Below are 20,555 nucleotides of genomic sequence, written 5' to 3' on the forward strand. Positions count from 1 at the left end.
GCGGGAGGAGTGAGCGAGCGGCTGCGTGGTCCTTTGTTACCGGCTGGGCTGCAACCACGACATTAGCAAAGGAGGAAGATGAGCCAGGGTCATCATGAGAACAGGAGGAAGAGGCAGAAACGGAGGTAATCACCCGATCCCTATCCTTGAGTGAGCTGTGGGATATGCGAAAAGATTTCGGCCACTATATAGGTGAGCATATTATCACCTGGCTGCTCCGATGCTGGGACAATGGGGCTAATAGCTTGGAATTAGAAGGTAAGGAAGCCAAGCAGCTAGGATCACTTGCCAGGGACGGTGGCATTTGTTATAAGTTTGGACAAAGGTCCAGGAGCCGACTGTGGTGAATAATTAGAAGTAATTTATTAAGCAAGCGGTAAATAGGCAAAACAGCGCTGGGCGGCCGGGGAGCCACTGCTCTACCAACGGCTCGCAACCCCCCTTCCCGTAGCCACAGTTCTTATAGTCCTCTATTTCCGGTATATGTGTCATTTTCGGTATACGTATCTTCCTTAGTGTACTCCGCGTCTGCGCCGATCTGTTGCTAGGGGGGTCTTTTTCTGCCTTCTGGCTTCCTTGGTGTACTCCGCATCGGCGCCGATCTGTTGCTAGGGGGGTCTTTTTCTGCCTCCTGGTGATTGCTGGGATGAAGGCCCGCAAGTCTTCCTCCTGCGACTGCCCTGTGCCACTCACTTGACACATGCGTGTTTTATTACCTTTTATAGGTTTTAAGTCGTCCTCCTGTGACCACCCTGGGCCCCTCACTTGACACATACATGTTTTATTACCTTTTGTATAAACACAAGGCTTGCACAAACATTGTTTACATTACCAGTTATCTGTAGCTAATGCAAGACTCCCTCCTTCCTGTTTTAAGGCCGACATCTGGTTTTTCTACTAACATAAGCAAGATTTGATTAACAAACGCTTATCTATTATCACAGCATTGACAAGGCAATTGGAAAAGGGACACAAGCCCTCAGCCTCTGGAGGTGACTCCTGTCAAGTGTGAAGGAAAGGTACCCCTTCAAGGAAGATGTTATATGTCACCCAGGCAAGTGAACCACCATGGAGAGAGGTATCCAATATCTGAGGGAATTAGCCATGCTAGAGATGATTTATTATGACCCAGACAACCCACAATTACCCAAAGATCCAGATGAAGTCCAATGCACACGACCCATGTGGCGGAAGTTTGTACGGAGCGCACCATCGTCCTATGCCAACTCACTGGCAATAATGACATAGAAAGACGAAGAGGCACAGATGGTGGATGAAGTGGCTCGCCAACTCCGTCAATACGAAGAAAATCTCTCCTCCTCCCTACAAGCCTGCATTTCACCTGTGGAGAAGCTGTCCGAGGATGTCCAGCAACTCAAAGAGGAGATGTCCTACTCCCCACTTGTAAGGACCAATGTCTCAGCTATTAGGAGTGAGCGTTCCTCTGCCTGAGAGACAGAATATAGAAGGTACACACCACGAGGTGCCCTGAGGTTTTACCTATGTGATCACAGAGAGGACATGAGGAAATGGGATGGAAAACCTACCTCGGTCCTAAATGCACGGGTATGTGAGCTGCAAGGAAAAACCACCACAAAAGGGGATTCTACCAGGAAAAATGCCGCTCCGGTTTCCAAACAGAGTAGAAGGGCTGATCTTATTTCTGATCCTCTTGAAGGGACTTCTGAGCCAATTTTACGAGAAGTGAGTACTGGATACTCTGACCAGAATTAGAGGGGCCCTGCCTCCAGCCAGGTGGAGGAAAAGGATAACCGGGTCTATTGGACTGTGTGGATTCGATGGCCTGGCATGTTAGACCCACAGGAGTACAAGGCTCTAGTAGACACCGGCGCACAGTGCACTCTAATGCCATCAAGTTATAAAGGGGCAGAACCCATCTGTATTTCTGGTGTGACAAGGGGATCCCAAGACTTAACTGTATTGGAGGCTGAAGTAAGCCTGACTGGGAATGAATGGCAGAAACACCCCATTGTGACTGGTCCAGAGGCCCCGTGCATCCTTGGCGTAGACTACCTCAGGAGAGGGTATTTTAAGGACCCAAAGGGGTATCAATGGGCCTTTGGTATAGCTGCCTTGGAGACGGAGGGCACTGAACAGCTGTCTACCCTGCCTGGTCTCTCTCAAGACCCTTCGATTGTGGGGTTGCTGAGGGTCAAAGAACAACAAGTGCCAATTGCTACCATAATGGTCCACTGGCGGCAATATCGCACCAAACAAGACTCTCTGATTCCCATCCACAAGTTGATTCGCCAACTGGAGAGCCAAGGAGTGATCAGCAAAACTCGCTCACCCTTTAATAGTCCCATATGACCAGAGTGAAAGTCTAATGGGGAGTGGACACTAACAGTAGACTGTTGTGACCTGAATGAAGTTACGCCACCGCTGAGTGCTGCCGTTCCAGATATGCTAGAACTTCAATGCGAACTAGAGTCAAAGGCAGCCAAGTGGTATGCCACAACGGACATTGCTAATGCATTTTTCTCAATCCCTCTGGCAGCAGAGTGTCGTCCACAATTTGCCTTTACTTGGAGGGGTGTCCAGTACACTTGGAATCAATTGCCCCAGGGGTGGAAGCACAGCCCCACCATTTGCCATGGACTAATCCAGACTGCACTGGAAAAAGGTGAAGCTCCAGAGCACCTGCAATACATTGATGACATCATCGTATGGGGCAACACGGCAGAAGAAGTCTTTGAGAAAGGGAAGAAAATAATCCAAATCCTTCTGAAAGCCGGTTTTGCCATAAAAGAAAGTAAGGTCAAGGGACCTGCACAGGAGATCCAGTTTTTAGGAATAAAATGGCAAGATGGATGTCGTCAGAACCCAATGGATGTGATCAACAAAATAGCAGCTATGTCTCCACCGACTAATAAAAAGGAAACACAGGCCTTCTTAGGTGTTGTGGGTTTTTGGAGAATGCATATTCCAAATTACAGTCTGATTGTAAGCCCTCTCTATCAAGTGACCCGGAAGAAGAATGATTTTAAATGGGGCCCTGAGCAACGACAAGCCTTTGAACTAATTAAACGGGAGATTGTTCATGCAGTAGCTCTTGGGCCAGTCCGGGCAGGACAAGATGTTAAAAATGTGCTCTATACTGCAGCTGGAGAGAATGGCCCTACCTGGAGCCTCTGGCAGAAAGCACCTGGGGAGAGCTGAGGCTGACTCCTGGGGTTTTGGAGTCGAGGATACAGAGGATCCGAGGCTCGCTATACTCCAACTGAAAGAGAGATATTGGCAGCATATGAAGGAGTTCAAGCTGCCTCAGAAGTGGTTGGTACTGAAACACAGCTCCTCTTAGCACCCCGACTGCCAGTGCTGGGCTGGATGTTCAAAGGGAGGGTCTCCTCTACACATCACACGACTGATGCCACGTGGAGTAAGTGGATTGCGCTAATCACACAACGGGCTCGCTTAGGAAACCCCAGTCGCCCAGGAATTTTAGAAGTGATCATGGACTGGCCAGAAGGCAAAGATTTTGGAATGTCGCCAGAGGAGGAGGTGGCACGTGCTGAAGAGGCCCCACTGTATAATAAACTGCCAGAAAATGAGAGGCAATATGCCCTGTTCCCTGACGGATCCTGTCGCATCGTGGGAAAGCATCGGAGGTGGAAGGCTGCCGTATGGAGTCCTACACGACAAGTCACAGAAACTGTTAAAGGAGAAGGTGAATCGAGTCAGTTTGCAGAGGTGAAAGCCATCCAGCTAGCGTTAGACATTGCTGAAAGAGAAAAGTGGCCAGTGCTCTATCTCTATACTGTCTCATGGATGGTGGCAAATGCCCTGTGGGGGTGGCTACAGCAATGGAAGCAGAGCAACTGGCAGCACAGAGGTAAACCCATTTGGGCTGCCGCACTGTGGCAAGATATTGCGTCCTGGCTAGAGAAGCTGCTTGTAAAAGTACATCACATAGATACTCACATACCCAAGAGTTGGGCCACTGAAGAACATCAAAATAACCAACAGGTGGATCAGGCTGCCAAGATTGAAGTGGCTCAGGTGGACCTGGACTGGCAACATAAGGGTGAGCTATTTATGGCTCAGTGGGCCCATGATACCTCAGGCCATCAGGGAAGAGATGCAACATATAGATGGGCTCGTGATCGAGGGGTGGACTTGACCATGGACACTATTGCACAGGTTATCCATGAATGTGAAACATGTGCTGCAATTAAGCAAGCCAAGCGGCTAAAACCCCTGTGGTATGGAGGGCGATGGCTGAAATATAAATATGGGGAGGCCTGGCAGATTGACTATATCACACTCCCACAAACTCACCAAGGCAAGCGCTATGTGCTTACAATGGTGGAATCAACCACCAGATGGCTGGAAACATATCCTGTGTCCCACGCCACCACCCAGAACACTATCCTGGGCCTTGAAAAGCAGGTCTTGTGGCGACACGGGACCCCAGAAAGAATTGAGTCAGACAACGGGACTCATTTCCGAAACAACCTCATAGACACCTGGGCCAAAGAGCATGGCATTGAGTGGGTGTATCATATCCCCTATCATGCACCAGCCTCCGGGAAAACTGAACGATACAATGGACTGTTAAAGACTACATTGAGAGCAATGGGAGGTGGAACTTTCAAACATTGGGATACACATTTAGCAAAAGCCACCTGGTTAGTCAACACCAGAGGATCTGCCAATCGGGGTGGCCCTGTCCAGTCAGAATTTTTATGTACTGTACAAGGGGATAAAGTCCCTGTAGTGCACATCAAAAATATGTTAGGGAAGACAGTCTGGGTTACTCCTGCTTCAGGCAAAGGCAAACCCATTCATGGGATTGCTTTTGCTCAAGGACCTGGGTGCACTTGGTGGGTGATGCGAAAAGATGGGGAAGTCCGATGTGTGCCTCAAGGGGATTTGATTGTAGGTGAGACTAGCCAATGAATTAAATTGTATGATGATAATTGCTATATAACCCTGCCACTGTATGTCACCATTACTATAATTGTTATATGCTATATCCATAGTACTATAGTAAGAATCACTTAGATCAAGCAAGAATGAACTGTGATAAAACCGAGCGAAGCGCAGTAGTGATGGGACCAGAACTGACTCCAGCATGCAACAATCCAGCAGTGCACACCATCCTCCTGCTGCGTGCAATGTCACCTGCTCATCCCACTGCACTGAAGCCCAATCCTGCTCCGCCGACTGAGAGGACTTTGCACCATCCCTCCTGCCCAGAAAGACTGGTATGACAGATGGAGCCCAGAGTCGGGAACTAAATGAACTCAACGAACATTTTATGAACATGACCAATAAATTAAAGGAATGATATCTGTGTGTGTGTGTATACATATATACATATATATATATATGTATCATTGTTTATGTGTCTCAAAGGGACGGAAAAGGTGATGATGATTGACCAGGATGTAGCTGAAGGTATGGGAACTGAGCATGATGTCTATGGTATAGAATAAGGGCTGGATACTGTCCTGGTTTCAGATGGGATAGAGAGTTAATTGTCTTCCTAGTAGCTGGTACAGTGCTATGTTTTGAGTTCAGTATGCGAAGAATGTTGATAACACTGGTGTTTTCAGTTGTTGCTAAGTAATGTTTAGACTAAAGTCAAGGATTTTTCAGCTTCTCGTGCCCAGCCAGCGAGAAGGCTGGAGGGGCACAAGAAGTTGGCACAGGACACAGCCAGGGCACCTGACCCGAACGGGCCAACGGGGTATTCATACCATGTGACGCCACATCTAGTGTAGGAACTGGGAAGTGGGGGCAGGGGGATCGCCGCTCGGGGACTAACTGGGTGTCGATTGGTGGGCGGTGAGCAATTGCACTGCGCATCATTTGTATATTCCAGTCCTTTTATTAGTACTGCTGTCGTATTAGTGTTATCATTATCATTAGTAGTTTCTTCTTTTCTGTTCTATTAAACCGTTCTTATCTCAACCCACGAGTTTTTCTTCTTTTCCCGATTTTCTCCCCCATCCCACTGGGTGGGAGGGGAGTGAGTGAGCGGCTGCATGGTGCTTAGTTGCTGGCTGGGGTTAAACCACAATAATTGATTACTTATCTTTTGTTTCCTACGTTTATAAAAAATTACAACCATAAAGATTTCGATATCAATTCCTTCGCTTTGAGACTTATCCAGGTCTTAACTTTCGGTAAGTCTCATTTTCATCATGTACAATCATTACATATGAATTTGATATTTGTTTAGTGATTAGGCTCTTAAGACATCCAAACAATATACAAGCAATTATTATGATTATAGTTAACACTATTAAACTCTGCAATAGACTCTGCAACCATCCAGTCAAAGAAAATCCCAGTCCACATAGCATTTTATTTAACCATCCCATTTCCATGCCTGTTCTCAAGTCACGGCTGGACTTTGCAACTTATTTTCTCCAGTTGCTTATCCAAATATTCAGTAATATTTGGGATATGAACACAACACTTATAATCGTTTAACTTTAAATAACCACATAGCCCATGTTCATGTAACAATAGCAACTCTAAGGCCAAATGATTTTGAAGTGTGATCTTCGAAGTTGCTTGCAGTTGGACATAAATTGTGAAGGCCCACCCTAATTGCATTTGCTAAGGCTTTGATTTGTCCTGTTAGATTGTGTAACCAAACACGATTTTGAAAGGAAGTAATTTGGGGGCTAAAAATCGATTCTAATATCCATCCTGCTGTTGTCCCAGTAGAGGGATGCTGCCACAGGTATACATTATCTCTTTTGACTCTTCCCCATAGCTCAGGGGCTAATGGTTGTTTTCTCCACAAAGGACATAATGTCAACATACCCAATGTAATTTGTTTCCTTGGTCCTTCTAAAATTAATTGGTTGGACCAAGTTCCATCACTACTTACCCAAACAGTGTCTTCCAAGGGAAGTGCGACTTCCCATTCACAATTTACAGGTTTGTCTTTCACCATTGTCCCCATGCATGTATCTCGTATAAATGTCAAATAATTATGACATAAACATCCCAACCTTAAAGCTCTAGCCACTGGTCCTAATCTTTGAATCTCCAAGAAATTTGTAGAACAATTAAAAACTTGAGTACATTTCCAATTATAAATTTTAGGAATCTCTATTCTAGCCTCAGTAAGGTTTGCCAGTAATGTAATTCCTTTGATTTTCTCTCGTCGCTCATTTCCTGTCCAATCAATACACCAAGGTGTAGGTTGCATATAATGCCATTCACCTTCTTCAGCAGTTTTCTGTACTTCAGGAAGTTGCATTCCCCAAAGAAAGTGATCACAAGGTTCCACCTCTTTTACAGGACTTGGGGTTTCCATATCATTTATATGCCAACACACATTTTGACTTTTATTTCCTAATATTTGCTTCCTATCTAGTGCAAACACCTTTTCTTTTTTTAGGTTGAATCTTAATATACCATTTCCATTAGTCAACAAAGTAACAAAAGTTTGGTTCAGATCTAAAGTTAAAATTCCCCAATCTACCGGTGAACCAGCACATCACAGGAGTTTGAGCAACCCCACCTCCCCAGAAATTTTAGGGGGTGTCTCCATTTCAGTTCATTGACCCCACCTTTTTCATCCTTAAATACCTACTCTCAATTGGTGGTGGCTGAGTAGTTAATTTAGAGCATATTCAGTCTGAACTGAAACACTGAAAGCAAAGTTTCTGCTGCTTTGGTGAATGAGCCTGGTATCTCTGGCTCCCCGGCCGAAGGAGGGTCTGAATGTTATCTCAGTCCCTTCCCCCACGCTGAACCCCCTTCGCTGTGGCTGCCTTTAGCGCTTACATTCAAGGTGGAGGTGGGGGGGATGTTCTGCAGGACAGCACCGAAACTGTCATCTGACTCATCCTTGTGCCCGAATTGTTCTCGCTCTTATGGGCAGGATCTTTTAAGGACCCCTAGAAGGGTTCCAGCTCCTTAGGGGAGGAAAAAATCATGTATCTCCTTGGATCAGGGACTTATCTGAGCATCCTTGGAGACAAGGACCTCTTGTGCCACTAACAATTGGACTGGCTGACCCTGGGTTGTCCTGACCAGCCACCTCTTGTTTACAAGCAGGATGGTATGCATTTGTCTAATGAGGGATTTATGTTTCCACTAGGTATATTTTTTGCAGAATCAAGTGATGTTTGTTCCCACATAATTCAACAATTTCCTCTGCACTACTTAGGTCTACTACTTGGCTCCATCAGGTTTAAAACTCTGTAAGATGAGGCTCTTCCTTTGCGACTGTGCATTTCCCTTTTCTACCTGATTCTTTACAAATTTGGAAATTCAATTTGTAGAGAGCTCAGTCTTAGCCTGATTCTCTCAGGTTTCCTCCTGCTTTATAGCCAATATCATTATCGATTTGATAGGTAGAAGTGATCTACTGCTTGCAGGAGGTCTTGTACATACTTTGGTAAGCCTCTCTTTTCATCCCCCAAACTACATATCCCAGTCACTAGGCCTGCAGTTTGAGCCATTGACACCTCCTAATAGGTCCTTCTAATGTTCTGTAAACATCTTTTCAATCCAACTGTTCCAATAAATCCAAGGATTTAGCAGCACAGGTCCTCTTTGGGTGCCCACATAAACTCTAGAAGGTTGGTTACAAATTTATCACTGTAGGCACATCAGTTCCCACCTCACATAAGAGTTATATATGTGTAATCTTGGGAGTACTCACAAATCGACCAGATCCTGCTGGCTAGGAAACTGTTAAGGGATGTTAGGAGCACAGCTGCCTCCTCCAGAAGCCATGGCAGAACTCTCCTCCCCAGCTGCTGGATCACAGCCCAGGGAATCCGGGGTTGTTAAGATTCTTGAGCTTTCAGTAAATAATTAAGTTGAACTGTTACATTTAGAAATTAATGCTGTATTGAGGCAGGCATCATGCTGAGATGTCTGTGGTTGCTCTTTCCCTTTGGATGCTTACATACAGACCTTTAGCTTCACACATCGTTTGTGATTTCATTCATAAGCAGAGGATTGTTCTAAGACAGGAAAAGCTGGCGATTGAGTTGTCTTTTTTAAAGGTGGATCCCCTCTTGTGGGGAAGATGGCTAATAGCAAAGACTACCAGAATACCATGAACCCCAAAGGACAGTTTCCTGGGCTGATAATGTGGAAACTGTAAATTCAGATTAACGCTCATTGGTAGCAGCTTATGCTTTTATGCCCTTCTTTGGCTTTATTGCCAGTTCTGTGTGGCAATCAATAGACAATATCCTGCTTTTTCTCCTTCTACAATCAGTGTTACTACCCAACTGGATTTCTTCTTTTATATCCCTCTGTCTTATCAAACAAGATATCCTGCTCTTGTGGATAGCTAGTTCCTTGTATCCAGGTATGTTTTGCTATCTTCCTAAATTCAAGAATGGAATCTAATGACTTCATTTCCAGTTTTCTGTTGATGCCTAACAAACATTGTGCTTTCATATAACAGACTAGAAAAGCTTGTGTCAGGTCTTTCTAGAGACTGACTCATATAAAGGTTATAGTACTGACTTTGAAGCTCAAGTGATAAAGGCATTGGCAAAGAATTAGCAAGCACCAGTGTTCAGCATCACAGTCCGTGAGACTATTTCACATTCTAGTTATAACAGGAAACACCTTAACTGGCAAGGCACATCAAAATGCAGGAGTTTAAAGCAAGACATATGGTAAGAGACTGAAATATTCAAGTATGATACTATGACTAAGGTGCATGATAGGGTTGGAGATAAGTGATCTAGAAGACAAAGACATAAGTAGATGGGCATGCACCCTGCCATCACAGATGGCTTTGGTTGCTTCAGACAGCCAAGTGTGTCCTTTTTTTAAAAAAAAGCTTTTTATGAATACCCTCTCAACATGCTTCCTGTGGCTAGCAGACTGTACTGTTGTTTTTTACTAGCAAGTTGGTCTCACAGCAGGTTGGAGTATCTATTTGCAGTACTTTTCAGATGGTGATAAAACATTGGACACTTTCTGAGCCACATGGAAAACTCTTGTCTTTTATTGGAGGGTTGCTGCAACCAGGAACAGCTTCAGCAGTGCAGTTTATCTCCTCTGACTCTTAGGCAAGTAGTAACTCATCCTCTCCAACACAGGAGAAAACTTGTACGTGTTGAACTATGCATAAAACCACACTAAGCAAATACTGCAAGTGTACTGTGCAAACTTGAATGTCAGGCACTAAAGCCACTAGCTGTTGCTTTGCTATATTTCTCGGACGTGAACTAAAAGTCCTGTAATGCCTGTCACTTAGTATTGTAGGCAAAACGAAGGTGGCACATTCATGCATTGAGGTTTTGGTTGGATGGAGCAAATCAGTTAAATATCAGTTAAATGGTGGTTAAAATTATTTCTAGAAGTTCTGGTTCATGTTCAGTCTGAGTACACCCTTAGAGCTGTTGATATATCTAGATCCTTGTTTTGAAGTGATGTAACTTACTGAAAATGCCAAAAAAACCCCAACAGACCCAAACCACAAACCTTAAGGTTCACTCTCCTCTCCCACCTGCTTGCTTATTAAAAAAAAAAAAAAATTAAAAAAAAATCCCCCAAACAATTGGAAGGATATTTTTAAATAGTGCTTTTATCACTGACTATTATCTGGATTTAACCATCCACTTCTTCAGACTTGACAGGAACTTTTTTTTGAGCTGTGTTATTTCTAGCACAATCATTAAGTGCAGTAGAAGAGTGTTCTAATATTTTTGTAAAATGTAACTTAAGCTAATAGGCCAAAAGTTAATATTGACATTTATCCAAGTATTGGCTATTTGACAGGGATGTCTGTGGTGGGTTGACCTTGGCTGGCTGCAAGGTGCCCACCAAGCTGATCTATCACTCTCCATCAACAGGACAGGGAGAAAATATGATGAAAAGCTCATGGGTCGAGATAAGGGCAGGGAGATTACTTACCAATTACTGTCACAGACAAAACGGACTTGACTTGGGGAAATTAATATACTGTCAATTAGTTGTAACAGAGCAGGATAATGAGAAATAAGAACAAATCTAAAAACACCTTCCCCCCACCCCTCCCTTCTTCCCAGGCTCAGCTTCACTCCTGGCTTTTCTACCTCCTCCTCTCCCTGAGCAGCCCAGAGTGATGGGGAATGGGGGTTGCAGTTTATAACATTTCATCTCTGAGGCTCCTTCCTCCTCATGCTCTCACATCGAGATTGGTTTCCTTTCAGAGGGGGAAGTTTCCATTGCCAGACATAATTATTCCAAACATACCAACAATGTATTTGCTCTGGGAACTATTCATCCAATTTGAGCTGCAAAAAAATGCAGCCTATCATAATCAAAACTGCCCACCTCAGGCCACCGTTGGCTTGCAGTTCCAAGGGTGGTCAATGCGGGCCACGTATCCTGACACAGTTCCAGTGCCCTTTTCTTAGATAACCCCCGGGTTCCATCTATTTTCGACCAATTTGTTAGCAATTCACCTAAAGGTGTCCCTTTCACCATACTGTGTCCTGTCCCCATTATTATAAACTCTCACCTCCTCACCGCAAAAAAAAGAACTGTTCAACTGCTACCCCCTACACTCAAGTTCCCCAGGTGAACTCACCTTTTGCCATCAGTGGGCTGTTGACTCTCAGGGGATCATAGCAGCTGGCGGATTCAAGTGAGTCAGCGAATTCCCTTCTGGGGTGCCAAAACTGTCGTGGGATTCTTTATTGCTGACCAAGGAAGGAGATGCAGACACCCTTAAGTATAGAATTACAAAGGGAAATTCTTTACCGCTTGTTGTGGTTTAACCCCAGCCGGCAACTAAGCACCATGCAGACGCTCACTCACCTCCCTCACAGTGGGATGGGGGAGAGAATCAGAAGAGTAAAAGTGAGAAAATTCGTGGGCTGAGAGAAAGACAGTTTAATAGGTAAAGCAAAAGCCACACATGCAAGCGAAGCAAAACAAGGAATTCATTCACTACTTCCCATCGTCAGGCAGGTGTTCAGCCATCTCTAGGAAAGCAGGGCTCCATCACGCATAACGGTTACTTGGGAAGACAAATGCCATAACGTCACCCCTTCCTCCTTCTTCCCCCAGCTTTATATGCTGAGCATGACATCATATGGTCTGGAATATCCCTTTGGTCAGTTGGGGTCAGCTGTCCCAGCTGTGTTCCCTCCCAACTTCTTGTGCACCCCCAGCCTACTCGCTGGTGGGGTGGTGTGAGAAGCAGAAAAGGCCTTGACTTTGTGTAAGCACTGCTCAGCAGTAACAAAAACATCCCTGTGTTATGAACACTGTTTTCAGCACAAATCCAAAACATAGCCCCATACTAGCTACTATGAAGAAAATTAACTCTATCCCAGCCAAAACCAGCACACTGCAATGTGCATGCAGCGCCCCAGCCTAGTTCTGAGGGACCCTAATCATAAGTAACACACAGGTTATATAGAATATACAGGTGGGCTATCTCCCAATTACAGTCCTAAGCTTATCTATAGTTGGCCAATTCTTCGCATGGCTGTGTGATCAGAGATAGTGGTCTAGGCTGTTTTTCATCCTTTGTCTGCTACATGCTCAGAACTGGTTTCCACAGGTTTGTTATCAGGCAAGGTTGTCGTAACTAGCTGAGCTTTCATGCTTGTGTCTTCCCTCCTTGAGTTCTTGGAAAGCTCACTGAAACTAGGGTAAGGTTCATCCTATTAAGTGACCTATGTTTGTACTTTTCTTCACAGTGGGCCCATTGCTCAGCGGGGCAGGGGACCTAGCGATCAAGGACATCATAAAAGTCAAGTCACTCAATGCTTTTTTTGCTTCAGTTTTTACTGGTAAGGTCTGCTCACAGGTCCCTGAACCAGCTAGCACAGTTTGGGGGAGTGAAACAGTAGCACAGTACAGGAAGAAAGAGTTAGGGAGCACTTAAGCCAATTGGACATATACGAGTCCATGGGACCAGATGGGATGCATCCAAGCGTGCTGAAGGAGCTGGCCAATGTCACTGGGAGGCCACTGTCTATCATCTTTGAAAGGTTATGGCAATTGGGGGAGGTTCCTGATGGCTGGAACAGGGCAAACATCACTCCCATTTTCAAGAAGGAGGATCCAGGGAACTACAGGCTGGTCAGCCTTACCTTCTTTTCCCAGGACGAGTATGGAGCAAATCCTCTTAGAAGCCATTTCTAAAGAGATGAAAGACAAGAAGGTGATTGGGAGCAGACAACATGGCTTTAGCAAGGGCAAATCATGCTTGACCAACCTCATTGCTATCTGTAATGAGGTGACTGGTGCTATGGGAGAGCAGAAGGCAGTGGATGTTTTATACCTTGACTTTAGCAAGGCCTTTGACACAGTCTCCTATAGTCTTTTTATCTCCAAATTGTTGGGATATGGGCTTGATAAGTGGATGATAAGGTGGATGGAAAATTAGCTGGACTGCTGAGCTCAAGGAGTTGTGATCAGTGGTACAAAGCCCAGCTGGGGGCCAGTAACTAGTGGGGTCCCTCAGGGATCAGTACTGGGACCAATACTGGTATTTAATGTCTTCATTAATGATCTGGACGATGGGATGGAGTGCACTTTCAGCAAGTTTGTGGATGACACCAAATTGGGGGGAGTAGTCAGTATGCTGGAGGTCAGGGCTGCCATTCAGAGGGACCTGGACAGGCTGGAGAAGTGGGATGACCGGAACCTCATGAAGCTCAACACAAGCAGATCTGAAGCCCTGCATCTGGAATGAAATGACCCTATGCAACAATACAAGCCAGAGGCCGACTGTCTGGGAAGCAGCTCCACAGAAAAGGATCTGGGGGTCCTGGTGGACAAGTTGACGATGAGTCAGCAGTGTGCCCTTGCAGCAAAGACGACCAACTGCATCTTGAGCTGTATTAGCAAAACTGCAGCCAGCAAGTCCAGGGAAGTGATCCTTCCCCTTTATTCGGCACTTGTGAGACTGCATCTGCAGTACTGTGTCCAGTTTTGGGCTCCCCAGTACAAGAAGGATAGTGACACACTGGAACAAGTCTAGCAGAGGGCCACCAAGCTGGTTGGGGGCTGGAGAACATGACATCCAAGGGAGAGGCTGAGAACTGGGCCTGTTCGGCCTGGAGAAGAGAGACAGATAAGGACAAGGAGATTACTTGCCAATTACCATCACGGGCAAAACAGACTCGGGGAAATTAATTTCATTTACTGTCCATTAATTGTAACAGAGCAGGATAATGAGAAATAAGAACAAATCTAAAAACACCTTCCCCCCATCCCTCCCTTCTTCCTAGGCTCAGCTTCACTCCCGGCTCTTCTACTCCCTCCCCCCACCCCACCCCACCCCACCCCCAAGCATCACAGGGTGATGGGGAATGGGGGTTGCGGTCAGTTCATAACGTTTCGTCTCTGCGGCTCCTTCCTCCTCGCACTCTTCCCCTGCTCCAGCGTGGGGTCCCTCCCACGGGATACAGTGCTTCACAAGCTTCTCCAATGTGGGTCCTTCCCACGGGCTGCAGTTCTTCACAAACTGCTCCAGCATGGATCCTTTCTACGGGGTGCAGTCCTTCAGGAGCAGGCTGCTCCAGCGTGGATCCCCCACGGGGCCACAGGTCCTGCCAGAAAACCTGCTCCTTCATGGGCTCTCCACGGGGTCACAGCCTCCTTCAGGGCACATCCATCTGCTCCAGCGTGGGGTCCTCCATGGGCTGCAGGGTGGATATCTGCTCCGCTGTGGACCTCCATGGGCTGCAGGGGAACAGCCTGTGTCACCATGGTCTTCACCATGGGCTGCAAGGGCTCCAGCACCTGGAGCACCTCCTCTCCCTCCTTCTTCCCTGACCTTGGTGTCTGCAGAGTTGTTTCTCTCACATATTCTCACTCCTCTCTCTCCCAGCTGCTGTTGCGCAGCATATTTTACCCTGATATGTATCCTTCCACAAGCACAGCTCACCAAGCATGAGGAGTATCATGACACCCACAAAGCCCTTCTGGAGCGAGGCCGTACCCAGGCAGCTCTGTGATTAGCTGAGGAAAGGGGAGACGGGGTGGGGCTTACTCCTCTCAGCTGCTCTTTCTCTTGGTCACGTGATGTGAGTTGGGTTTCTGTGCTGCACTTCCTACGTCATCGAGAATGTGAGGTGGTGGATGCAGTGTCCAGTTTGGTCGGTGGCAGTGGCAACTTTTATCTCCAAATTGTGTTTTCAGGTGGCATGGAAGACGCAACAGGTGAGTCACTGGGGAGAGGGTGTGCTGCTGCTCACATCTCTCTCCACTGCGGCGGGGCCACCCTGTGCGGCCTCTCTCTCTCGTCCCTCATTCCTGTCTCATAAGGATTCCCGCCGGTGGTGAAGGTCGCGCCGGGCTGGCTGGATCGCTGCTGTCTCTGGAGCATGAGCGTCCTAGACTGTCACGGCAGCGCGGAGGGGGGCGGGGAGCACCCGGAAGCGGCAGGGGGGTGGTGGTGTACGGTAGCCGGGCTGCATCAATTCGTCCCCGCGCTCCAGACTGGGAGTGGCGTCTTAGGACACGCTCCTCAGTGGGAACCGCAGGAGAGACGTTCCGCCATGCCACGGAGTAGGCGACGACTGGACAGGAGTAGGGAGAATAACAACAGCACGCGTCAGTTTTCTGCAAGCCGCCTGGAATCCTAGCTGCTGATCTCTTGGTCACTTTCTCTCATCCACGCAGGCAGCGAGTTCTGCAGTACCTGCTGCCGAGGAGCTGGTGGCAGTCTACACAGCAGAACTTGAAAGCCTGATCCTGCTCAGGACGCAAACACACTCAGGTTGCTTCTCTAAATCCCCGTGTTGTTCCTGATGCAGGCACCGGGAAAAAGCTAAACAAGAGAATGCAATGGCTGCCTTCCAAACTCAACACTGTGTTTAGGTGTCTTTTCTTTTGGCAGTTCCACTTCTTTACAGAGAATGTCTTCTCAGGCTAGAAGAAAAAAATAAATAAGAGAACCATTCAGGTTGAAAGGGACTTCTGGAGGTCTCTAGTCCAACCTCCTGCTTAAAGCAGGGTCAACACTGAATTCAGACCAGCTTGTTCAGGGTTTTCTCTAGTCAGGGCTTGAAAACCTCCAAGGCTGGAGACTGCACAACTTCTCAGGGCCCCTGTTCCACTGCTTGACTGTCCTCATGGTGAAAAACAGTTTCCTTATAGCCAGCGTGAACCTTGCTTGTTTCAATTTGTGCCCATTGTGTCATCTTCCCACTATGCAACACTGTGAAGAGCCTGGCTCTGTCTTCTTGATAGCTTCCTCATAGGTACTGGGGGGCTGCTATTAGGTGCCCCTGCAGCCTTCCTTCCTCCAGGCTGAACAAGCACAGGGAGGGAACCTCAGCCTCTCCTCATAGTGCAAGTACTCCAGCCCCCTGGCATCTTGGTGGCCCTCTGCTGAATTTGATCCACTTTATCAATTACTTTCTTGTATTGGGGTGCCCAAAATTTGACACAGCATTCTAGATGTGATCTAATGAGCACCAAGTAAAGGAGGATAATCACTTCCCTCAATCTACTAGCTATGCTCCTGGTAATATAGCCCAGGATACTGCTAACCACCTTTGCTGCCAGGGCACAGTTCTGGCTCATATTCAGCTTGCTGTTTTCCAAGATCCTCGGGTCCTTTTCAGCAGAGCTGCTCCCCAGCCAGTCCCCAGATGGTATTGATGCCAGGGGTTCTTCTTCCCTAGGTGCAGGACTTGGCATTTGTCCTTGTTGAATGAAATTAAGTTCCTGTCAGCCCATTCCTCCAACCTGTCTAGGTCTCTCTGAATGGCAGCCCTGCCCTTGAGTGTATTTATTTCATCCTCCCAACTCCTGCAAACTTGACAAGAGGAAGATGCATCACCTCCTCCAGGTGTTTGATAAAGATTTTAAACAGGACAGGTCCCAGGATAGATCCCTGCAGTACCCCACTTGTCACAGGCATCCCGGTAGAGTACAACCCATTAACCACCACTCTCTGAGCTCAGTTACCCAACTAGTTTTTAAACACATCTAGTTGCCCACCCATCCAGACTATAATATCCCAACTTGGATACAAGAATATTGTGGGATACAGTATTGAAAGCCCTGCTAAAGTCGAGGTAAATGACATCCAGTGCTCTCCCTTCATCCACAGATCCTGCCATTTTATCACAGAAGGCAATTAGGTTGGTCAGGCATGATAGCCCCTTGGTAAATGCATGCTGACTGTTCTCAGTCATCTTCTCCTTCATGTGCCCAAACCCAAAACATGTTCCAAGAGGACTTTCTCTATGATTTTCCCAGGAACTGAAGTTCCCTGGGTTGAACTTTTGGCTTTTTTTTTTTTTTTTTTTTTAAGATGAATGCAACATTTGCCCTTCTCTAGTCATCAGGGAATTCCCCTGATCTTCATGGCTTTTCAAAGCTGATAAGAGAACGGCCTCACTATGAAACTAGCCAGTTCTCTCAGCACCCTTGGATGCAGCCCATCTGGTCCCATGGATTTGTACAGATTAAGTTCTCTGAAATAATCCCTGATTCAATCCTCATCCACTGTTGGTAGTTTTCCTTGAACCCTGTCTCTAAGCACAGAGGCCTGGGAGACTTTGTCGGTGAAGATTGAGGCCAAGAAGGCACTGAGTACCTCAGCCTCATCTATGTCCGCTGTCACTAGATCACCCATCCCATTCAGCAATAGGCCCACCTTCTCCTTGTTCAGTCTTTTACTATTAAAGTGGTAGTAGAAGCTCTTGCTGCCCTTGATCTCTGATCTGTAGAGTTCCTCAAGTTGCTTAAAGAAGGCTTTGTCTGCTTCCTCACCCTGTCTGTAGCAAACTCCTGCCACAATATCACACTTATTGGCCTCTGCTTTGATCTTGTTCAGTTCCTGTTAGTTGTAAGGGTAATCTTTGGAAATCGAGGCCAATGTAAGCAAAGATATAGCTGTATCTGGGATGGAATCACTTCTTGGAAAATAAAAACAAACTGGGTAACCACATTAATTTCCTTTATGATATTTAACTTCTGATTAAACCATATAATGAAGGCGGCAGTCAAATATCATAAACCTGTCAGCTCATGGTAACCATTAGTTGTATAGGGAGCTATCTGTGGAGAAACAGGTTAAAGAATATTACATAATATTGGTATTTATTTTCTCCCAGATGGATAGGCAGAGTTACTGGAGGGGGGAGTTCACTTCAAATTTTAGTGTCTTTTGTTAAGTAGTTCAAATAGCTTTTCTTTTTTCTTTTTTTTTTTTAAATTTTTATTTCAGTTGTACCATATTTTAGTTCAAAGTAAACAGTAACTAAGCAACCATTTTGGCACTCGCAAGCCACTCATCCACTTCTGCTTTTACTTGGCCCAACTTTTTGTTTTAACACCAAAATAATTATAATGATTCTTCAGTGTGTTGAATACTTGTGCAAAATACTATAGTGCGACTAATAGGTCTTACTTGACAGGCCTTCACCAGTGTCTGTAAGAAGTATTAAGGGTTCCTCTATTATAATGAGCTACCAAGATTGAAGAATTTCTTACTTACGTGCATAGCTACATCTTGAAAAGTGTCAGACTTAAAGGTTAATGCAGATAGTTAGGAACCATCTGTAGTCAAGTTTTGAAAAATATTGTATTGTTCCTGTTTTAAGTTGGTTGATATTGATTAAGAATTACCAACTCAAGAGCCAGCAGGCAGTAATTAGACATTATCCTAGTGATAAGTTATCAAACCTGAAAAATAAACAAAACCCATAAAACCTTCTACTTTAACTGTCATGCTTGTGCTTGGCATTAGGATGGGGATAAAAACTAAATAGATAGGACCAGTGTTTCCCATATTTGGTGGTACAGGAGTACCAGTTTGCAGTACTATTCTGGTTAACTAATTGAATAACCTGTGACCTGAAAGCCATTGGGCCTTTTAAAGTAAGTGGTACACACTCTACAGTGCTCAGTAGTTCAATCAAGGTGGGAAACATCCTGATCTCTTGTTAGGGAATTGCTGAATCTGGCAGCACCATAGAGGCAAGTCTGCCACAGCTCCATATCCCCAGATCCAACCAGTAGCAAGGCTGAGAATGTATTCCCAGTAGGTATACAAATACATATATGCACATGGCCAGCAACACAGAACAACACAGACAGAAACACTCAGCACTCAGACAAACAGCAACAATGGCCTCATCCTGTTCCCCTCTCTGGCTGAGCAGGATGAAGGTCCATTAGTGGGAAATATATACCTACATACAATGTGGATCCATCCAGTAACTGGATTTAGACACTCAGTCTATCCAGTAGTTGGCCCCTGGATCCCCTGGTCTCCCCAGTTGCTGGCACCTGGGCATACGAGCCCCAAGGCCCATAGCTCCACTCCAGTTGCCAGTACAGACCTCCTCTCGCATACACAGGCTGTGATCTCCCAGTAGCTGGGCTTAGACGCTCGATCTACCCAGTAGCTGGCCCTTGAATGCCCCCAGTCTCCCCAGTTGCCTCCCACAGAAACACACACCCACCCCCCCCACACACATGTAAATGAGTCTCTTATTCCACCCCCAGACCCCACAGTCTTTTCAGCAGTTGGCTTGGACCCTCTGGTCCCTCCGGTAGCCAATTCCTCCAGGTGCCTCACCCTTAGAGACACATGCATACCTGGCTCCCCAGCCACAACCTTCTCCAGTGTGGGTCCTTTCCACGGGGTGCAGTCCTTCAGGAGCAGGCTGCTCCAGCATGGATCCCCCACAGCATCACAGGTCCTGCCAGAAAATCTGCTCCTGCGTGGGCTCCTCTCCATGGGGCCACAGTTCCTGCTAGGAGCCTGCTCCTTCATGGGCTATCCATGGGCTGCAGCTTCCTTCAGGGCACATCCACCTGCTCCACCGTGGGGTCCTCCACGGGCTGCAGGGTGCATATTTTCTCCACCGTGGACCTCCTTGGGCTGCAGGGGGACAGCCTGCCTCACCATGGTCTTCGCCACGGGCTGCAGGGAAATCTCTACTCCGGCGCCTGGAGCACCTCCTCCCCCTCCTTCTTCCCTGACCTTGGTGTCTGCATAGTTGTTTCTCTCACATATTCTCACTCCTCTCTCCCGGCTGCTGTTGCACAGCATTTTTAACCCTTTCTTAAATATGTTATCACAGAGACGCTACCACTGTTGTCGATTGGCTCGTCCTTGGCCATCAGCGGGTCCATCTTGGAGCCAGCTGAAACTGGCTCCGTCTGACATGGGGGCAGCTTCTGGCATCTTCTCACAGAAGCCACCCCTGTAGCCCCCCGCTACCAAAACCTTCCACATAAACCCAATACAAGGTTATATGTCTATCTGGAGTTCTGTATGCAAATTATGTTTGTAGTTCATGGCTGCACACACATGAAAATAATCACTCTGTTTTAAAAGTTCCTATGCAGAAGGCAGATATTTGACAGAAGTTTTTTGTGGTATAACAGATAGCAATTGGCTCCTTGTATACTCCTGAAGATGAAGCTAGACCAATTCAGACTAGAGTTAAAGCTCAAAGTTTTTAATATGAGGAACAATTTATCAAAGACCGTGTTGGCTTCTTCACAAGTAGAAATTTTTACATCAGGATTGGATGGTTTACTGAAGAGATGTTTTAGTTTGAACAGGAATTAACAGGAACCACATTGCATTATTCAGCTCACAGTAGAGCATCCTGTGA

General features: G+C 46.3%; 1 protein-coding gene across 4 annotated transcripts in view; it reads left to right on the forward strand.

Annotated features, from left to right (window-relative positions):
* Positions 1-14,998: 14,998 nt before the first annotated feature.
* Positions 14,999-20,555, forward strand: part of LOC128136241 (mitochondrial nicotinamide adenine dinucleotide transporter SLC25A51-like) — a 56,841-nt gene continuing 51,284 nt past the window's right edge. The window contains exon 1 of one of the 4 annotated variants that reach the window (XM_052775487.1): positions 14,999-15,129. The gene's annotated coding sequence lies outside the window, so the exon portion shown is untranslated. The remainder of the gene's footprint in view (positions 15,130-20,555) is intronic. The other 3 variants (XM_052775488.1, XM_052775490.1, XM_052775491.1) reach the window with 3 other exon arrangements.

The sequence above is a fragment of the Harpia harpyja genome, chromosome W (assembly GCF_026419915.1).
Source record: "Harpia harpyja isolate bHarHar1 chromosome W, bHarHar1 primary haplotype, whole genome shotgun sequence".
NCBI lineage: Eukaryota > Metazoa > Chordata > Aves > Accipitriformes > Accipitridae > Harpia > Harpia harpyja.